We start from the raw sequence: 21,142 nt of genomic DNA on the forward strand, positions 1-21,142 counted from the left end.
GGCCTAACCACTTTAGTAAGAAATTACTAAAGTATATATTTATGAAATTGGATTTCATAAATATATAATGAATAACTTTAAAGAATTAAACCGGGTACTCAAGGATAAGATGTAGTAATTTACAAAGTGGCAATCTACGTTTATGACTTTGTGTTACTACGAATATTTTATGAAGGGGTTACGTGTTTAATAAAGTCTTGGGATATAATTTATTAATAAGGCCTAGAGTGCAATTATATTTATATAGTGGTATTAAATATAATTAATGGTAACTTTGGACTTGTCAAGAGTTGACGGAAAAGCCCAAGGCCCATTGGAGCTAGTGTCTTATTGGTCCCTTTTGGTCCTACTCCAAGCCACACACTAAAGCCCAATTGGAAAGGCCCAATAGGCCAGCCCAATTAGATAATCAGCTAGTTATAAAAGGAGAAACATACAGAATTTTTATAAGAAGAGATTAGAAAAGAAAAAGAAACGGTGTGTGAAACACTTTCATTCTCCCTTTGAAAAACTGATTGAGAGACCACACATCTTGAGCGTAAAGTGGAATTGGAGTGAAGATTAAAAGTGTTCCCAAGTGCTTCTAACTTTGTTTTGAATTTCTCCACACCAAGGTACACTATCTTGTTCTTAAATTCTAAAATTTACATAGTGCACGTTATCAATCATGAATGAAATAGATCCTAGTTCGTCGCTTCCGCTGTGGGTTTTGCATGAGATGCAAAACCAGAATTTTTCCTTCATTTTCACCTTGGGAGGTGGAGCCATAAGTTGGAGGAGCGTTAAGCAATCTTGTATTGCTGACTCCACCATGGAAGCCGAGTACGTTGCTGCTTGTTAAGCAGCAAAGGAGGCTGTTTGGCTCAAGAAATTCCTTTCTGATCTTGGTGTTGTGAGAATGGGGCAAGTTCCCATCACATTGTTTTGTGACAATAGTGGAGCGGTTGCACAATCCAAAGATCCAAGGAATCATAAGAAAGGAAAGCACATTGAGAGGAAGTACCACATCATTCGAGACATTGTTGCTCGTGGAGATGTTGTGGTAGCAAAAATTAAAGTGCAAATAATCTAGCAAATCCCTTTACCAAAGCCTTGCCTCAAAGGACTTTCGAGTCACATTTGGAAGGAATGGGAGTTAGATTAGTACACAATAGTCTTTAGGGCAAGTGAGAGATTGTTAGGATTAGTGCCCTTAAATCCTATTGTATGATGCTATGTATGATATTATGTATGACATTATGTATGACATGATGTATGACTTTATATTGTGATTGATAAAGTTATTTTATTATTATCTAAAATAATGGTAACATGAATATGGGACATTATCATATAGTCCATGAGATGCATTGTATGTGATTTATATGAAAAGTCACAGAAGATGTAAATCACAAGTTCTTTGTAAACTCAGAATTTATAGTTCGTAGTCGGTGATGAAATTGGGCATTTCATCTGCGAAGACTATAACGTGTCAACTAAGATGATTTGTCTTGATCATGGAAGTGGAGACTTCTAGTTGATATGTTGATATGTTTTAAGAGTTAAGACATATTGAACAGGACCGCTGTGAGATTTATTATTCTCCTAACGACTGTCAAATGAATAATAAATCTCATGACTTCTATTTGCATGAACTCTTAATCCTGAGAGAATAATGGACATGATCATGAAGTGTAGGCTGCTTTGATATATCAGGAGTGAGATCTAAAGTTACGGTCAAAACCTCAGTATGTTGGGCAGTCACATTTAGTGTTGATGGAACATATATTCTCAAGATGGAATTCATAGTCTCTTGATAGAGATATAAAATATTCCCTTGAGATAAGTTTAATGGTTTCAGTTATTCAGAGAGTTAGGCCTAACCACTTTAGTAAGAAATTACTAAAGTATGTATTTATGAAATTGGATTTCATAAATATATAATGGATAACTTTAAAGAATTAAACCGGGTACTCAAGGATAAGATGTAGTAATTTACAAAGTGGCAGTCTACATTTATGACTTTGTGTTACTACGAATATTTTATGAAGGGGTTACGTGTATAATAAAGTCTTGGGATATAATTTATTAATAAGGCCTAGAGTGCAATTATATTTATATAGTGGTATTAAATATAATTAATGGTAACTTTGGACTTGTCAAGAGTTGACGGAAAAGCCCAAGGCCCATTGGAGCTAGTGTCTTATTGGTCCCTTTTGGTCCCACTCCAAGCCACACACTAAAGCCCAATTGGAAAGGCCCAATAGGCCAACCCAATTAGATAATCAGTTAGTCATAAAAGGAGAAACATATAGAATTTTTATTAAGAGAGATTAGAAAAGAAAAAGAAACTGTGTGTGAGAGAGTGTGAGACACACTTTCATTCTCCCTTTGAAAAACTGATTGAGAGACCACACATCTTGGGCGTAAAGTGGAATTGGAGTGAAGATTAAAAGTGTTCCCAAGTGCTTCTAATCTTTATTTTGAATTTCTCCACACCAAGGTACGCTATCTTGTTCTTAAATTCTGAAATTTACATTGTGCACGTTATCAATCATGAATGAAATAGATCCTAGTTTGTTGCTTCCGCTGTGGGTTTTGTATGAGATACAAAACCAGATTTTTTCCTTCATTTTGTATGAGATTCAAACCAGTTTTACCAACAATTGGTATCAGAACCAGGTTTTCATCTCATGCTTGTATAACATGTGATTGAGTTTTAGAATTTAAGAAAACCGTTATCTTTGTGTTTCAATTTGTTACATAAAGTTATTGTCCAAGAGAAATCCTTTTTAAAGAATTTCATTGCCAAGGATAACCGTTCATGATGATAACCGTTGTATTACATCTTGGTTTGTTTTAATGGTGTCGTGTCCTAATTGTAATTGCCAAGGTTATCATAGTTATTGAATGGTATTGATCAAATGACGTGTCCTAAGATTTGTCATGGACATCTTAGTTAATGAATGGCATTGATCAAGTGCCATGTTCTAAGATTTGTCAATGGACATTTTAGTTATTAAACGGTTTGGGATTGAAAGGCACTATTTTGGATTGAAAGGCATTGTTTCATGGCCCACGGTTGCATTTTTTATCTTTAAGGATTCACTTGAATCTTTGTAATATATTGTAGACCGAATGAAACATGCACTATATATTGTTATAACTGTCCTGTGCACGTTGATGTTGCACCACTTGGATTCTTATTGCACCGCTTGGCATGATATACACCAAGTAATTGTCATGTGCCTTGGAAGAGTTGAATCCGTATATTATATAAAGGATTCTAACAATCTGTAAGTTATATATATAATGTAATAATCGTATATTACATATAATAATCTGTATATTATATTATATATAATGTAATATGGGTTTATAATGTAATATGGGTTTATATTACATTATACATATTTATATATATATATATATAAGTGCTAGAATTAAAGAATTCGTTTAATGAAATTTATTCCTAATGAGATTAGGATTATGTTTTCAAAGTGTCTAGCATTTTTATGGTTTTTTTTATCTTAAAAACCTTTAATTTAAAATATCTAATGGGAGAGAGATACAAGGGTTGGATCTTACGGCCTCCATTATCGGTTCATAGTAGTGTGGATAAACACCTCGTCTTGGCGTATATGTCTCGCGATCCCAAAGGAGGGTGTTTACTTCATAGTACTACAAGACTGAACTTACCCATTTAAAGTAAAGTGGACAAACACCTCGTCTTGGCGTATATGCCTCGTGATCCCAAAGGAGGGTGTTTTGTTTCATGGTACTACAAGTTTAAACACTATAAAAGGGAGATAAAATGTGGCTACAGATGACTCTAGATAATGGTGTACACTAGACTAAGTGTAATGTTAACCTCCCAAAGGAGCTATGTCATTATTACTTAGAGGCTAAAGGTAATACGGCATATTGTTAGTGTTTGATTAGAGTTATAATGATGGCACTGATAATGAGAATAGTTCTCAACCATTAATGTGTTTATAATAAACTTGCTACCAAGGAATTATAGACATGGATTGAGTTGTCGTTGCATATATTATTTTATGGTTTTATGAAGGTTCTATATTATATGCTTATATGCTAAATTGATAATGTCTAGTTTACTTATTATATTCATGTTTATTATATTCATATTTATATCATGGCATGATTTAGCCCACTTGTTGCTATTCTTAATCAAAACAAACTAACTGGATCTAACTATGTTGACTGGAAAAGAAATTTGGACATTGTTCTTACAGTTGAAGAGCACAAATTTGTGCTTACTCAATCATGTCCAAGCTTTCCTTCATTAGATGCTCATCTTGAGGAAAAACAGCGATATGATCGTTGGCAGAAATCTAATGAAATGGCCAAGTGCTATATTCTAACATCTATTTCAAATGTTCTACAGCATCAAATGCAGGATGTAGAACTAGTTTCGGATATAATGCTAAGTCTGAAGGAGATGTTTGGTGAGCAAGGCTGTTCTGCAAAGCAGGAAACTATGAGGCAGATTTATAATACCAAAATGGCTGAAGGTACTTCAGTGAGGGAGCATTGTCTTAGGATGATATCTAATCTGAATACATTGGAAGTTTTAGATGCCGATATTGATGGACAATCCCAAGTGAATATGATACTCCAATCACTACTAGAATCATTCAAGGAATTCAAACTTAACTATAATATGAACAAAAAGATTTATTCATTGTCTGAATTAATGAATGAGTTGATAGCGGCGGAAGGCATCCTTGGTACTTCTAGTGTTGAAGCCAATGTTGGTGAAGCTTCTACTTGTCAACCTAAGTCGAAAGGCAAGGGTAAGAAGAAGAAGAAGAAGAACTTCACTGAGCAAGATGGTAAACAAATTGCCTTAGGAGTTGCCAACAAATGAAAGAAAACCAAAAGAAAGTGTTTCCATTATGGTGAGAAAGGACATTGGAAGAGGAATTGTCCAATATTCAAGGCTGCCAAGAATAAGGGTATGAAAAGTTCATTTCTTCTTGAAATATGTTTGGTACAGAATCCCACGGATTCTTGGTGTGTGGATTTAGGTTGTTCTAATCATATCTGCAATTCTTTGCAGGGGTTCCAGGAGACCAGAAAGTTGAATGAGGGAGAACTATTTCTTACTTTGGCTGATGGGAGCAGCATTCCAGTTGTAGCTATTAGAGTGTTTAATTTATACTTTGAGCCTAGAGTTTTAATATTGGAAGACTGTTTGTATGTACCTAATGTTCATAAGAATTTAATTTCTGCAACTTACTTAGGTAAACATGAATATTGTGTTATCCTGAAAGATAATATTGTAATAAAGAAGGATAGAATGTTTATCTATTCTGGCAATATTGTGGATGATTTTTATATTTTAACTCCTGACAAGCATGAATTATACAACTCTGAATTAGATAGTAGCTCTCATGCAAAATCATTAAAGAGAGTTTCCTTCTACTAGTGATGCATATCTATGGCACTTGCGTTTGGGTCATATTAATTCAAATAGTATTCAAAGACTAATCAAAGATGGACTTTTACAGTCCATGGACTTTGATGGATTTCCAGTTTACGAATCTTATTTGGAAGGTAAAATGACCAAACGACCTTTTAATGCAAAAGGTAAAAGAGCCTAAGAGTTGCTTGAATTAGTTCATACAGATGTATGTGGTCCTATGTCAACCCAAGCAAAAGGAGATTATGAGTACTTCATCACTTTTACGGATGATTACTCAAATTATGGTTATGTGTACCTAATGAGATGGAAGTTCGAAGCCTTAGAAAAGTTCAAAACATTTAGGGCTGGAATTGAAAATCAATTGGGTAAATGCATAAATGTCATTCAATCTGATCGAGGTGGCGAATACCTTCTTAGGGATTTCAAGGATTACCTAATTCAAAATGGGATTGTCTCCCAATTGACTGCACTTGGAACTCCCCAACAAAATGGTGTAGCGGAAAGAAGGAATAGGACTCTTTTAGAAATGGTTAGGTCCATGTTGAGTTATTCAACTTTACCAATTTCCTTTTGGGGATATGCACTAAAAACTGCTATGCATATTTTGAATTTAATTCCATCAAAATCTGTTCCCAACACACCTAAGGAATTGTGGAGTGGGCGTAAACCTAGTATGAAAAATCTCCACATTTGGGGATGTTCAGCACATGTGTTGAAAGGGAAGTCTGATAAGTTGGAAACTAAAATGGAAGTATGCATGTTTTTAGGGTATTCAAAGGAAACCAAGGGTTATTTATTCTATAATCATAAGGATAACAAAGTGTTTGTTAGCACCCATGCCAAAATTTTGGAAGATAATTATATGAATAATTTTAATCCTAGAAGTAAAGTTGTATAGGCTGAATTAGATAAACCTGTAATTGAACAATCAATGGATGAAACTAGGAATGATGTGGCTGTATTGGATACACCACAAGACATTACTCATGAGATGACTAGTACACAGGTGCCTCGTTGAAGTCGGAGAATTGTTCAGCCTCCAATAAGCTGAATTGGATTCTATGTATTCCAATCATGTATGGGATCTTGTAAAGGCGCCTAAAGGCATTAAACCTGTTGGTTGCAAATGGGTTTATAAGAGGAAGAGAGAGATAGATGGAAAAGTTGAAACCTTTAAAGCAAGACTAGTGGCGAAAGGGTATACACAAAAAGAAGGTATTGATTATAATGAAACTTTTTCACCAGTAGCCATGCTTAAATCTATCATAATTCTCTTATCTATTGCTGCTCATTATGATTATGAGATTTGGAAAATGGATGTCAAGACTACATTTCTTAATGGCAATCTTAAAGAAGAAATATATATGATGCAACCGGAAGGTTTCATAGCAAAGAACCAAGAGCATATGGTATGCAAGTTGAAAATGTCCATTTATGGACTTAAGCAAGCATCTAGGTCATGGAACATCAGATTTGATCAAGCAATCAAATCATTTGGTTTTGAACAAAATCTTAATGAACCTTGTGTGTACAAAAGACATCGAGACAAAATAGTAATGTTCCTAGTGCTTTATGTTGATGATATTCTACTCATTGGAAATGATGTAGGGGTAATATCATCGATAAAGGTTTGGTTGTCAAGCCAATTTGAAATGAAGGACTTGGGTGAAGCTAAATTTATTCTAGGGATCAAGCTTTGGCGAGATCGTAAGAATTAGATGTTAGGTTCATCACAAACTGGGTATATAGATAAGGTTCTAGAGCGATTTAGCATGCAAAACTCCAAGAAATGATTACTTCCTTTTAGACATGGAGTTCCTCTATCTGATGACCAAAGGCTTAAGACTCTTGAGAAAGAAAATATAATGAGAAAAATTCCTTATGCTTCTGCAATGGGAAGTCTCATGTATGTCATGCTATGTACTAGACCAGATGTCTATTATTCAGTTAGCATGGTTAGTCAATATCAATCAAATCCAGGACTTAAACATTGGCAAGCTATAAAGCATATTCTTAAGTATCTACGGAGAATGAGAGATTATATGCTTGTTTACAATAGTGTGGATTTGATTCTCATTGGTTATATAGATTCAGATTTTAAATCCGATCTTGATTTTAGAAAGTCGACTTCAGGTTGTGTGTTCACCTTGGGAGGTGGAGCCATAAGTTGAAGGATTGTTAAGCAATCTTGTATTGCGGACTCCACCATGGAAGCTGAATATATTTATACTTATGAGGCGGCAAAAGAAGCTGTTTGGCTCAAGAAATTCCTTTCTAATCTTGGTGTTGTGAGAATGGAACAAGTTCCCATCACATTGTTTTGCGACAATAGTGGAGCGGTGACACAATCCAAAGATTCAAGGAATCACAAGAAAGGAAAGCACATTGAGAGAAAGTACCATATTAGTCGAGACTTTGTTGCTCGAGGAGATGTAGTAGTAGCAAAGATTGATAGTGCAAGTTATCTAGCGGATCCCTTTACCAAAACTTTGCCCCAAAGGACTTTTGAGTCACATTTAGAGGGAATGGGAGTTAGATTAGTACACAATAATCTTTAGGGCAAGTGGGAGATTGTTAGGATTAGTGCCCTTAAATCCTATTATATGATGCTATGTATGACATTATGTTGTGACTAATAAAATTGTTTTATTATTATCTAAAATAATAGTAACATGAATATTCGGACATTATTATATAATCCATAAGATGCATAGTATGTGATTTACGTAATTTAGTCACAGAAGATATAAGTCACAAGTTCTTTGTAAAGTTAGAATTTAAATTCGTAATCGGTGATGAAATTGGGCATTTCATTTGCAAAGACTATAACATATCAACTAAGATAATTTGTCATCATCATGGAAGTAGAGACTTCTAGTTAGTATATTGATATGTTTTAAGAGTTAAGACATATTGAACTAGACCGCTATGAGATTTTTTATTCTCCTAACGACTGCCAAATGAATAATAAATCTCACGACTTCTATTTGCATGAACTCTTAATCCTGAGAGAATAATGGACTTGATCCTGAGGTGTAGGTTACTTTGATATATCAAGAATGAGATCTATTGTAACGGTCAAAATCTCAGTATGTTGGCACTTGCGTATGGTCATATTAATTCAAAAAGAATTCAAAGACTGATCAAAGATGGACTCTTAGAGCCAATGGACTTTGATGGATTTCCAATTTGTGAATCTTGTTGGGAAGGTAAAATGACCAAGCGACCTTTTAATGCAAAAGGTAGAAGAGCCAAAGAGTTACTTAAATTAGTTCATACGGATGTATGTGGTCCTATGTCAACCCAAGCAAAAGGAGGTTATGAGTACTTCATCACTTTCACGGATGATTACTCAAGATATAGTTATGTCTACCTAATGAGACGGAAGTTCGAAGCCTTTGAAAAGTTCAAAGAGTTTAGAGCTGAAGTTGAGAATCAATTAGGCAAACGCATAAAGGTCATTCTATCTGATCGTGGTGGCGAATACCTTCTTGGGGATTTCAAGGATTACCTAATTCAGAATGGGATAGTATCCCAATTGACTGCACTTGGAACTCCTCAACAAAATGGTGTAGTGGAGAGAAGGAATAAGACTCTTTGGAAATGGTTAGGTTTATGATGAGTTATTCAACTTTACCAATTTCCTTTTGGGGATATGCACTAAAAACTGCTATGCATATTTTGAATTTAGTTCCATCAAAATCTATTCCCAACATACCTAAGAAATTGTGGAGTGGGCACAAGCCTAGTATGAAATATCTCCACATTTGGGAATGTCTAGCACATGTGTTGAAAGGGAAGTTTGATAAGTTGGAAGCTAAAATGGAAGTATGCATGTTTTTAGGGCATTCAAAGGAAACCAAGGGTTATTTATTCTATAATCATAAGGATAACGAAGTGTTTGTTAGCACTCATGCTAAATTCTCAGAGGATGATTATGTGAATAACTTTAATCTTAGAAGTAAAGTTGTTTTGGCTGAAATAGATGAACCTGTAGTTGAACAACCAATGGATGAAACTAGAGATGATGTGGTTGTATTAGATACACCACAAGATACTACTCCTGAGATGTCCAGTACACAGGTGCCTCATCGTAGTGGGAGAATTGTTTGGCCTCCTGTGAGATTTATAGGTTTTGGAGAAACTTATGAAGCTATCTCAGAAGAGGCTGAATTGGATCCCTACACTTATGAGGGGGCAATAAATGATATACATGCACATCATTGGGTCCAAGCTATGAAAGCTGAATTGGATTCTATGTATTCCAATCATGTATGGGATCTTGTAAAGGCGCCTAATGGCATTAAACCTGTTGGTTACAAATGGATTTATAAGAGGAAGAGAGGGATAGATGGAAAGGTTGAAACCTTTAAATCAAGACTAGTGGCAAAAGGATATACATAAAAAGAAGGCATTGATTATGATGAAACTTTTTCGCTAGTAGCCATGCTTAAATCTATCAGAATTCTCTTATCCATTGCTGCTCATTATGATTATGAGATTTGGCAAATGGATGTCAAGACTACATTTCTTAATGGCAATCTTGAAGAAGAAATCTATATGTTGCAACCGGAAGGTTTCATATAAAAGAACCAAAAGCATATGGTATGCAAATTGAATAGGTCCATTTATGGACTTAAGCAAGCATCTAGGTCATGAAACATCAGATTTGATCAGACAATCAAATCATTTGGTTTTGAACAAAATCTTGATGAACTATGTGTGTATAAGAGACATCAAGACAAAGTAGTAATGTTCTTAGTGCTTTATGTTGATGACATTATACTCATTGGAAATGATGTAGGAGTATTGGCATTGGTTAAAGTTTGGTTGTCAAGCCAATTTGATATGAAGGACTTGGGCGAAGCTAATTATATTCTAGGGATCAAGCTTTGGCGAGATCGAAAAAATAGGATGTTAGGTTTGTTACAAGCTAGATATATAGATAGGGTTCTAGAATGGTTTAGCATGCAAAACTCCAAGAAAAGATAACTTCTTTTTAGACATGGAGTTCCTCTGTCTGATGACCAAAGGCCTAAGACTCAAGAGGAAGAAAATATAATGAGATAAGTTCCTTACGCTTCTGCCGTCGGAAGTCTCATGTATGTCATGTTTTGTACTCAACCAGATATTTGTTATTTAGTTGGCATGGTCAGCCAATATCAATCAAATCCAGGACCTAAACATTGGCAAGCTGTGAAGCATATTCTCAAGTGTCTTAGGAGAACGAAAGATTATATGCTTGTTTATTGGTGTGAGGATTTAATTCCCGTTGGCTATACAGATTTAGATTTTCAGTCGGATCTAGGTTTCAGAAAATTCACATCGAGTTGTGTATTTACCTTGGGAGGTGGAGCCATAAGTTGGAGTAGTGTTAAGCAATCTTGTATTACGGACTCCACCATGGAAGCCGAATATGTTGTTGCTTGTGAAGCAACAAAGGAGGCTGCTTGGCTCAAGAAATTCCTTTCTGATCTTTGCGTTGTGAGAATTGAGCAAGTTCACAAGAAATGAAAGATTGATGGTGCAAAGAAAGGATCCAAGGAATCACAAGAAAGGAAAGCACATAAAAAGGAAGTATCACATCATTCGAGACATTGTTGCTCGTGGAGATGTGGTTGTAGCAAAGATTGATGGTGCAAAGAATCTGGTGAATCCCTTTACCAAAGCCTTGCCCCAAAGGACTTTCGAGTCACATTTGGAGGAAATGGGAGTTAGATTAGTGCACAATAGTCTTTAGGGCAAATGAGAGATTGTTAGGATATGTGCCCTTAAATCCTATTATATGATGCTATGTATGACATTATGTATGACTTAATGTTGTGTTTAATAAAGTTATTTTATTATTATCTAAAATAATGGTAACATGAATATTGGGACATTATCATATAGTCCATGAGATGCATAATATGTGATTTAGTCACAGAAGATATAAATCACAAGTTCTTTGTAAACTCAGAATTTTAGTTCATAGTCAGTGATGAAATTGGTCATTTCATCTGCAAAGACTATAACATATCAACTAAGATGATTTGTCTTGATCATGAAAATGGAGATTTCTAGTTGGTATGTTGATATGTTTTAAGAGTTAAAACATATTAAACTGGACCGCTGTGAGATTTATTATTCTCCTAACGACTGTCAAATGAATAATAAACTCACGACTTATATTTGCATGAACTCTTAATCCTAAGAAAATAATGGACCTGATCATGAAGTGTAGATTGCTTTGACATATTAGGAGTGAGATCTATTGTAACGGTCAAAACCTCAGTATGTTGGGCAATCACATTTAGTGTTGGTGAAACATATATTTTCAAGATGAAATTCATAGTCTCTTAACGGAGATATAAAATATTCCCTTGAGATAAGTTTAATAAGTTTGTTATTCAGAGAGTTAGGCCTAACCACTTTAGTAAGGAGTTACTAAAGTATATATTTATGGAATTGGATTTCATAAATATATGATGAATAACATTAAAGGATTAAACCGGGTACTCAAGGATAAGATGTAGTAATTTACAAAGTGGCAGTCTACATTCATGACTTTGTGTAACTACGAATATTTTATGAATGGGTTGCATGTACAATAAAGTCTTGGGATATAACTTATAAAGAAGGCCTAGAGTGAAATTATATTTATATAGTGGTATTAAATATAATTAATGGTAACTTTGGACTTGTCAAGAGTTGACAGAAAAGCCCAAGGCCCATTGGAGCTAGTGTCTTATTGGTCCCTTTTGGTCCCACTCCAAGTCACACACTTAAGCCCAATTGGAAAGGCCCAAAAGGCCAGCCCAATTAGATAATCAGTTAGATACAAAGAGAGAAACATACAGAATTTTCTGTAAGAGAATTGCAAGAATACTATTGTGAAGTGTTGTATGTAAGTGTTATACACTTTGACATTCTCCCTTTGAAAAACTGATTGAGAGACCACACATCTTGGGCGTTAGTGGAATTGGATTGAAGATTGAAAGTTTTCCCAAGTGCTTCTAATCTTCGGTTTTGAAATTCACTACTCCAAGGTAGACTCTCTTGTTCTGAAATTCTGAAACTTACGTAGTACGTGTTAACATTTATGAATGAAGTAGATCCGCTATTTTTCCGCTGCGTACATGCATATTTCCATTACTGTTATCCCAATAGATTTGGTAAGGCCAACAGTGAAGTTGGCAGAGATTGTAGGAATACCTAAGGAAGACTCTTTGGAAATTATGAAGGAAATGCGTGACAATGCTACCTCTCATAACCGCCTTTACTAGGCTAATATTAAGGCTAGGAAGGCCAAGTCAAAGAAAGAAAGTTTCAAGTGAGAGAACTTATTTGGAAAGTTACTCTACATGTATGAGGAGTTGCTGGAGCTGTCAAGCATATGTTTTCTCCCAAATGGGAAGGAGTATACATAGTGAGGAAGCACATGCAATAGGACATTTTTTACTGAAGGATCAAGCAAGTATGAAGGCATATAGCCCCATTAGCGGAGCTTACCTTAAGAAATATTATGCTTAACTTTGTAAAAACATTTTTTTGTGGCCATAGTGATTTTGTGTTTTGCGAAACCTATACTATTATAAATAGAGACTTATATGCAGGTATCTCATATGATGTTGTTCATGAATCATAATATGCATGCAAAGTCTAAATAGTTGGTGAAATAAGGCATGGTAAAGTTAGAGTACAACCCCATGGCCTTTCAAGACCACACAAAAAATATTACAACTTTAAAATTAGAGAATGTTTGTGAGAAAACTAAAATTTTCAGGAGAGATGTCTAAATCGCTCAGAGCTCCTAGCTCGCTTTCCAACTTCTCAATCTCTTCTCTTAGAGGTTTACATTTGGTGGTAACACCTTCTATTTGAGTTTGAAGGGAAGAACTTGCTTCTTGCTAAGATGACAATTCTACTTGAAGTCTGCTGATTGATTCTTGGAGCTGAGTGATTGAGGTAGCATGCACTTGTAACGTTGATTCTGCTTCCTTTGCTTTGTTGATACATGAGTTTTCTTTAATTCTTAAATCACAAAGTGAGGACAAGGAAGTTTGTATAGAGAGTCCTGCCTTCTTTAAGTCCCTTAATGCTATGACACGGCTCTTTAACCAGCCAACATTGACACTTAGGCTCTCAGCCTTACTCAGTGTGGAAAGGAAATTGTCAAGAGAGAGAGCCAGACATTCCTCTTTACCCTTTAACTGTAGTTGGGATATGATAAACCCAATTTGCTGTAAGAGAAAGCCTCTAAGTGACAGGGTTCACTTGCTGGTATCCCTTATGGTTTTAGGATATTTAGAGAGTAATAGAGACCAAATTGCTCTAAGATTGGGAGAAACCAGTGAGAGCAAGGGATCAGATGTTGTCGGAGTGCTTTCACCCTCTTGTTCCTTGGAAGTAGCTTCTGTTAAGTCTTTTTTCTCTTGAGGATTTTTGGTGTACTCCCGATTTGAACCCTCCCTTTCCGTGTTAGACTCTGTTTCTTCATTGGAAGTCACTTCTTGTACAAAAACCTCGAGGTTTGAAGAAATGGCTTTAGCTTTGCGCTAAACTTGAGGAACAGAGCCTGTAACCTGTCAAAGATAAAAAATAAAGCAAAGAAGAAATGAGACTTGAGTTCAGGGATAAAAGAATTGGTTCCAAGAAACAGTTACTATAGAGAAGAGAATATACCTTGGGCTTCTTACTAGAAGGAGTTTTCACATTCTTCTTTCTCTTGGTACTTGAGGGTTTGGCTTTTGGAAGGGGCTTCAAAGTCAAATCTCCTTGAAAGATAGGTGGAACGTCCACTCATTGGGCACCACTCTCCCCAAAATTTCTAACACGTTCCCTAATGTCTAACCACCATGACTTGAACCTGGGAGAAGGCTGTAGACACTCAATTTTGCACCCATGATTTAATCAAGGAAGATTACTAGAATGACCAATTATATACCCAATACTCATGATTGCATTTCATGCATTAATTTGTCCATTGCATATCATAAAAATGATCTTCAGATTCTAACGTTCACGACGGTATGCCCGGTTTCCAAATTAGACCGTCGGATCGAAAGATATCACATGATCAAGTTTGCACGGTCAGCATGCATTGTGTTTAGGTAGAATCAACCACGCATGATTAATTTAAATTAATTATGATTGGTTAGACGATTAAAATTAATTAAATAATTATGTGATTGGTTGTTAGTTAGTGTCAAAAATAGGCTTTCTTGCACAGGAATAAAGAGGATAATTGGATAACAATGAGATTGTAGATAATCCAGACTTTTTGGAGTATTTATCTACAAGATAATTTTTGCTGAAAATACCTATATTATCCAAAAAAGAGTTTAATTTTTAGAATACGGATTAAAAACGCGTCTAAGTACAAGTCCCAGCTCAAAAAACCTCAAAAAAGGAGTCCAAAATTGACCAAAACTCAAACGACGGCTTGGCACTAAAAAGTGCCAGAAGTGCCGATTGGCACAAACTCCAGCCTTGGCCCGAGGGCACGTCCCAGACCGTATTCTGATCATTTGGCTAAATTTTCGAACACCCTAGCCTCTATAAACAGAGGCTAGATCTCAGAATTTAGCACACTTTTTCACACTCTCTGATTTCCCCTCTTTCTAACTCTCTTTTCTATTATTCTCTCCCTTACATTAAAGACGTTATGGAGGCTCTAGCCTTAAGAATTTCTTTTTTGTAAGTAAGGTATTTTAGGTTTAAAAGATAATTGAACAAATTTCTTTGAACCCTAAAATATTCCCTCAAGAAGAAGAGTATGCCCATGCAAGAGGTGGTTTTTCTTTACCCTTTGTCTTCTGTTTCTTTTAATTTAATGATGTATGAGTAAATTTTCTTTCAGTTTTAATTTCTAAATGCTCATATCATGTGTTGTCAATATTTTGTTGAAATATGTTCTTGATGTCTTTATTGTCATGATCTATTTTTTAGTTTAAAAAATCTGCTTAGTACTACATTGTTTTTTCAAGACAAAAAATGATTTACGTCTTCCTTAGATGCAAATCTGATTTTTTTCAAAACAAAAAACGGATTTGTATCTTCCTTAGATGCAAGTCTGAATTTTTTTCAAAACAAAAATGGATTTATATCTTCCTTAGATGCAAATCTGATTTTTTTTTTCAAATCAAAAACAGATTTGTATCTTCCTTAGATGCAATCTGGTTTTTTTTTTAACACAAAAAATAGATTTATATCTTCTTTAGATGTAGATTTAAAATTTTCAAACATAGCAGATTTTGAAATAAAAAAAAGAAAGTCATGAGTAATGTTTTGTTTGTTTTGTTTGAATGCAAGTATCATGGGTTTATTTCATGAGTGTATTTCTCTTCTAATTTTTTTTTTTTTTAATTTCACACAAAAAAACAGATTTGATATTTTTTAGTCAAAATACCTTGTTTTGCTTAACAAAAATAGATCTGATTTTTCTTCACCAAAAACTTTTTTTTTTTTTTTTTACATATAAAAAACAAATCTGGTTTCTTTTTAATGAATCAAACCAAGTTTTTCATCATAACAATAGATCTGAATTTTAAAACAAAGAAGAGGACACATTCATAAATAAACTTATGTGAATTAATTCATTTAAGTGTTTAATGTATGCAACATATCATTCATATTGTGCATAAAGGGGTACATTGGTCATGAGAGTTTAGAAGGCTAGACTCTGTCTGGGCGGAATGGTGTGCCTAACACCTTTCCATTCCGTAACCTAGCCTCCGAATTTAGTGTCTTTAGATAGGCAGACCTAGGTTTTATCTTTGTTTTTATTTTTGGGTAGATTTTAACTAGGACAAAAAGCCATGTATTTTTGGTAGTTTGGAACTAGGACCCAAAGCCATGTAATACTCAAATTATCAAGTTTGTATTTTTTATTCAATCAATGAGAATGGAACAATTCAGTCATGTAAAGTTGTCTTTATTTTTCTCTTATTTTTTGTATAAAAAATAAGTGGCGACTCCACACCACTTACCTAAAAAGAGGTGTCTTGAAAAAGCACCCGAATCTCTTTTTTGAGAGTACCAAAACTCCCAGTTCTCTCACAGTGGCGACTCCACTGGGGATGTCGAGGGTTAAACTTCGTATAAGGCTTAAGTGATCAAATATGTACCTCTGTTTTTGCATGGTCTTGCATGATATTGTTGTTTGTTTGTTTGTTTATTTATGTTTGTTGAGATTGTTGTATGATATTTGGTGGTTTGTATTGTTTGTTAAGAGCTTTCCTAAAATTTCCAATCTTTTTGTTCATATTATTTGTCATAGTGTGTGCCAGCAAAACAACAAATATGTATGCACCCCTTTCAACAACATGTGGTGATAGTAACCATGGATCACCAGTCTTCATTAGATTCAAGTACCGAGTGGTGAACTCACCAACTCATAGCCTAAAGTCACTGGATCATTTCTTATTAACTGTAAAGGACAGGTCATGCCATTCGGACCAACGCAATGTTCATTACATTACAAGTTGGGAGGTGTAATATCCTAGCTATGAGCAACAATAAAACAACAAACCCACCCTACAACGTAATGCTTAGAACCTACCCTTAGGCCAGTCCATGTTAGAATTGCATCGCATATTGTGTGTGATTGTTTGATTGATTGATATAGATGGGGACCTAGTTATGATTAACCCGACCAAGCCTTATCTTAGGGGAGAATTTGGTTAAGATCCGAAGGAAGGCTCTAAAGAGAACCTAAGGCCGACACTCAAGCCAGTAGCTCAAATTCCAAGCCCATCACTCCCATTACAGTACTAAAGCCCGGAAGTATAGAAGATACTCCACTGCTGCAACATCACAATCCCATATTCGACCTACAAGATAGTTCAAGCCACAAGAAGGCTGGAGCTCCTAACACTATGGCAAAAGAGGGAGAACATCCAAACACTGAAGAACCCATGAACACTCAGGAGCTACTCAACACCATGGTAGCTAGTCAAATCTAGTTGAAGGAGGACATGAACCTTGTGGTGCAACAATTTCAGAGTCTGAAGAGTAACCAAGAGGAGAACAAGGCTGACCATAATTCGCCAACCATGGAGAGTGAGAAGAAGATCAACAAAAGAATGAACAAAATGAAAGAGATGATTAGGAGAGCCTGTAAGATGGAAGACCTCATGGACTACCAATCCCTTTCACTTTTCCCTGATATGCACCTCCTAAGTTTAAGAGGCCGACCTTAGACAAGTTCAATGGGACTAGTTGCCCAAAGTCCCATTTAAAGATGTACATGAGGGCTATGCAGCCCCTATGTGTGATGGAGGAACTTCTTGCTCAAATGTTCCAAAACACTCTGACTGGAGCCACTCTTAGGTGGTTCCTCAACTTGGAAGATACTAGAGCAAGGAGTTTGGAGAACATCTGCCAAGAGTTTCACAAGCAATATAAATACAACAAAGAAGTGGATATAACAAGGAGAGATCTTAAGACTACAAAGCAAGAGTTAAAAGAATCTTTCTCTACCTTCATTACCAAGTGGAGGTCCAAAGCTGCACAGATAATGAACAGGCCAAGTGAAGAAGAACAATTAGTTATGGTTGTAAAGAATTTATTACTTGTGTTAGGACATATGTGATTCATGTTAGGAACATATGTTATCATGTTAGGAACATATGTTATCATGTATTAGTTAATCCTTTGACAAAACACACTTTACTTGTAATTGGGTAGAACTAGGATGTGTTTAATGCTTCAAGGAACAAGGTTTGTGATGCGAACCTCAATCGATACGCTTTGAGACCCAACAAAAATATTGGAATATTTAACCCAGGAAAGCTAAAAATCAAATTTATGATAGAAACTCTGACCCAACGTTTATAATTGAAACGCGAACCAAAGGTATAAGTTGACATTGACCCAATGATTATAAAGAATCACAAACCAAAGGTATAAAGTTTGAACGCCACAAGGAAGAATCCTTGATAAGTTCACAGTTCTTGAAGAACCAAAAGAGAGCAAAGCCTCACCTTTTCTGAATTTTATTTAATAATATTATAAAAAACGTTTACAGACTTCAGAGCCTATTTAAGGGCTCCATAAAACTTGACAGACAAGAAAATATATTCTAAAATAACTCCTAATTGATACCTTACCATACCAGGAATCAAGTTTGACCTAAAAAGCATTAAATGCACCTAAAAACAAGGAAAATACCTAAAAAACGTACTAAATAATAAAACCCTAAATAAAAGTTGATTTGGTCTGAAATTAGCAGATCCAAAATAGGAAAAAATCTGTCTTAACTGATATAGAGCTGGAAAGTCAATCAGCCATTAATTCACGCCATAAATCACTCCCAATTAAGCCAGATCAGCCCTAAATAGCTTGAATTAAATTTATTACGCTTTCATCTTCCTTTGGGTCAAGCTTGGAATGTCCTGCGTTAGAATCAACCCAAATCTCTTGAATCAGCCCATTAAGTGCTTCTTTGATCTTCTTGGATCTTGCTCTTGTAATAGGCCCAACTGGAACATGCAATGGATCCTTGAATGCTTGTTGATTCTCATCAGTTTGAAGTTCAAGTATTAAAGCCATGCAAGTCTATCCAATAATCAAGTAATGAAGTACTGGTTTTTAAAGCTCGGCAGCTAGTATCTATCGAGATTTAAAAAGCTGTCTAAGCCCGAAGCTCGACAGTTGCTTGACAGATAGGGTATCTATCGAGAATTATGAAAATCAGGTTTTCAGTTCGTATTTCATTCCAATCCATGAGTATATGTTTGGGATTTTTTTTCTCACAACCTTAAACAAATATAAGGATTATTTTTTAAGGGCCGTCACAAAAGTGCACAATTGCACAAGTGTGGAGAAAAGTGTTGTTCATGCAAATTGTGAACGGAAACCTAGTTTCCCTAGTTTTTCCTTCTCTTGACGAAGCTGCTGTGTTTGTACACCGTAGGGTTTTGTGACCAAGCAACTTCGTGATCTTCATCGTGTGATGAACTGAAGAACTTTGCAGCCAACATCCTTCTCAGGTTAGTGATCAAGTCGCATATTGGGATCCACGCATCTATTGGTTAGTCACGTACTAGGAGCCGTGCATTAAAAGGAGAGATTGTCACTCCAGAACAAGTCCAATTGGCTATTGGGGTAAGGGTTCAACTGTATGTTGGTATAAGGAACTAGGATTCCTTTACTTGTAACCGCTTGTTGTGATGATAGTGAATTCTCGGGAGTGGTGACCTTAAAATCACCCGGAAGGGTTTTTACCTTGGAGGTTTTCCCTATTAAAAAAAAAATCAACTTGTCAACTTTATTTTCTGCTGCATTTTATTTTAGTTGGTGATTTGTTTGTGCTACCACGTACATTGCATGTTAATTTAATTAATTAATAAACTTGACTAATTAATCAATTAATTCATTACAAGGGGTCAATACATTTTTGGCCATTCAACATGTATACCATAAGTACTTGTTTGCTCAGTATTTTCCTAATTTTAAAGCTTTGATCTCTGCTAGAACCCAAATTGAGGATGCAATAAATAACGGCACTATAAAAAATAAGGACCCACTGAGGTTTAAAAAGAATTTCGGATCTAGTTCTAAGGCTACAAAGTTTCTAATATTCATAAAAATAATCCTTGTCAATTGATTGCACCCATTGCACCCGTACAAATATCAGAAGGTCCACCTCCAAGGCCAAGGAGAGAGTTTCATGAGTTGTATATGCCTATGAGCCAAGTATTTGAGAAGTTGAAAGTAAAAGGGTTACTAAAACCCTTAGACCCAAGACCCATTCCAAACCTTCTACCTTCATGGTTTGATGTAAGTAAGAGATGAGCCTACCACCAAGGCCATGGCCATGATACTGACAAGTGTTTTGGCCTTCGTCATGTAATTCAAGACCTAATAGACAACAAAGTGATTACACCGCCTGCAAGGCCCTGCATCACTAATAACCTCTTACCCAACCACAATTTTGGGAGAGGACCGAGGATTAATTGCCTGATGACTGAAGAGGAAAGTAAAGAAGACCCATCTGAATTGATCTAGGACCTACCTGAGTGCTTTATGATGACATGGGAATAATTGATGGATAGAACATCCACTATAGGATATGATATATGGAGTAAAGATGTACTAGAAACTAAAAATTACCCAACATCCACAAATGGGGGGAGACACTTCAAACCCCAATCAAGTTACCCAATACCCACAAATAGAGGGAGACACTTTGAATCCCAATCAAGCAACCCAACACCTACTAATGGGGGCAGACACTTCAAACCCCAATCAAGTTGCCTAATACCCACAAATGGAGGGAGATACTTCGAACCCCAATCAAGAAACCCAATACCTACAAGTGGGGGAGGACATTTCGAACCCCAATCAAATGGCCCAACATCCACAAATAGGGGGAGACACTTCAAACCCCAAGACACCGACCTGAACGACCCGACAGAAATTGCCCACATTATAAAGGGGGAGACACTTCAAACATCTACATGTGGAGACTGGCAACCCGGTGGAAGCCTTGAATAAATCCACCCAACAAACACTCGCTAAAGAAGATGGGGTCCTTAAGTATTTTCAGAAGACACAAGCCAACATATCCTTATGGGGTTTACTTATGGCCTCATACAAGCATCGCCAAAATTTGGTTGACCTTCTTAATCAAATCCAAGTCCTTATAACCACTACTTCTCAAGATTTGAATGCTATGATTAGGCCCATAAGTAGGGAACTCACTATTTCCTACTCTGACAAAGATTTGAC

Source organism: Castanea sativa, chromosome 7 (genome assembly GCF_040712315.1).
Source record: "Castanea sativa cultivar Marrone di Chiusa Pesio chromosome 7, ASM4071231v1".
Classification (NCBI taxonomy): Eukaryota; Viridiplantae; Streptophyta; class Magnoliopsida; order Fagales; family Fagaceae; genus Castanea; species Castanea sativa.